General features: G+C 25.7%; 1 protein-coding gene across 1 annotated transcript in view; it reads left to right on the forward strand.

Moving 5' to 3' along the window:
* Positions 1-2,500, forward strand: part of LOC136839845 (uncharacterized) — a 42,767-nt gene that overhangs the window by 23,091 nt on the left and 17,176 nt on the right. The gene's annotated exons all lie outside the window — the stretch shown is intronic.

The raw sequence follows: 2,500 nt of genomic DNA on the forward strand, positions 1-2,500 counted from the left end.
AGTATTTTACGTAGGATGTATCAAGGCTTATTAGTTTGAGTTTATAATTCCCATTTCTTATATTTTTCATTATTATAGTTTTCTGTTTTTCTGCACGGTAAATTTGCACAGTAATCTAGAGTTGAGTTTATAATTCCCATTTCTTATTGACTTATTTGTACAGTATTTTACGTAGGATGTATCAAGGCTTATTAGTTTGAGTTTATAATTCCCATTTCTTATATTTTTCATTATTATAGTTTTCTGTTTTTCTGCACGGTAAATTTGCACAATAATCTAGAGATGAGTTTATAATTCCCATTTCTTATTGATTTATTTGTACAGTATTTTACGTAGGATGTACCAAGGCTTATTAGTTTGAGTTTATAATTCCCATTTCTTATACGTTAATTTATTTGTACATATTTTTTTATGATACGTATCGAGGAATATCAGTTTCTTGTATTATGATAAATGTCTGTTTATTTACTCGGTCAATCTGCAAAGTGATCCAGAATTAAGTTTATAATTCCCATTTCGTATATAGTAATTTACTTGTACAATGTTTTGTGTTAAAAGTATCAAGGAATTTTAGTTTTTTCATTATTGTGAATTTCTGTTTATCTACTTGGTCAGTTTGCAAAATTATCTAGAATTAAGTTTATAATTCCCATTTCTTACATGTTAATTTATTTATACAGTATTTTCTGCCAAATGTATCAAGGAATATTAGTTTTTTCATTATAGATTTCTGTTTTTTCACTCGTCAATTTGCAAAGTGATCTGGAATTGAGGATTTAATTCCAATTTCTTAAATGTTAATTTATATGTACAATATTTTATATCAGAAGTGACAAGGCATATTAGTATTTTTAATACTATAAATGTCTGTTTATCTACTCGGTCAGTTTGCAAAGTGATCTAGAATTAAATTTATAGTTCCTATTTATTTTATGTTCATTTATTTGTACGATGTTTATGTCATAAGTATCAAGAAATATTAGTTTTTATTGGTGTAAATGAATGCATATCAACTGGGTATTTTATGTCATAAGTTTCAAGGAATATTATATTTTATTATTATAAATGTCTGTTTATTTACTCGGTGAATTTGCAAAGTGACCTAGAATTGAGTTTATAATTTCCATTTCTTATTTATTGATTTATTTGTACGGTATTTTATGTCATAAATATCAAGGAATATTATTATTATTATTATTATTATTATTATTATTATTATTATTATTATTATTATTATTATTATTATTATTATTATTATTATTATTATTATTATTATTATTATTATTATTATTATTATTATAAGTATCTGTTTATCTACTCGGTGAAACTGCAGAGTGATCTAGAATTGAGTTTATAATTTTCATTTTTTGTTTATTGATTTATTTGTACGGTATTTTGTCATAAGTATCAAGGAATATTAGTTTTTTACTAATATAAATGTATGTATTTACTCGGCTTTTTAATTTCACTCTATATCTACTTCGTTGTTAAGTATGTCCACAAATGTTTTCTTCTTATTTCTTCTTATTTCTTCAGTTTACCCTTTATATTTCTATGGAAGAGTTCTTTGATATCCACTGGAGGTGTTCGTAGTATAAACAAACAAGTAAAAAATGCGCCGGAGTTTCTTCGACACAATTGAGTTTTCTGTACATCGTATACTCAAGGCCACCGAAAATAGATCGATCTTTCGGTGGCCTAGGTATAATGCTGTATGATCCCCGGCCCATGAAACTTTAATGACGTACCAGATGCACGATCATGGCTAAGTTTAACTTTAAATAAAATAAAAATTGCTGAGGCTGGAAGGCAGCAATTTGTTATGTTTGATGACTGAAGGGTGGATGAACAACATACCAATTTGCAACCCTCTAGCCTCAGTAGTTTTAAAGATCTGAGGGCGGATGGACAGACAAAGCCGGCTCAATGGTTTTCTTTATAGAAAACTAAAAAGGGAATTACCATTTTCGAGTAAGAGCCAGAATTACCAAGAGTCTCATTCCATACCCAGTGCTAGTTATATATATATATATATATATATATATATATATATATATATATATTATATATATATATATATATATATATATATATATATACATTGTATAATATATATATAGCCTATATATATATATATATATATATATATATATATATATATATATATATATATATATATATATATATATATATATATATATATATATATATATATATATATATATATATATTAATAAATATAATGTATGTATATACATATATACACGCATGTACATACATACGTCACTTCCTATATGCTTTGGACATGCAAGAGTAACCAAATTTATGTGGAAAATTATTTATTATTTAATACTTTTCAGAATAATTTTATTTTCCTGTTAGGGTAGGGCAAGGGGAAGTTACCCATTAATACTGGACTGAATTAATTGTAATTTCCCTCTTTGCCCTTCCACAGTTTGTAATCCCATCACAGGTCTTTCTTTTGAGAACAGAATTGTAT

The sequence above is a fragment of the Macrobrachium rosenbergii genome, chromosome 6 (genome assembly GCF_040412425.1).
Source record: "Macrobrachium rosenbergii isolate ZJJX-2024 chromosome 6, ASM4041242v1, whole genome shotgun sequence".
Classification (NCBI taxonomy): Eukaryota; Metazoa; Arthropoda; class Malacostraca; order Decapoda; family Palaemonidae; genus Macrobrachium; species Macrobrachium rosenbergii.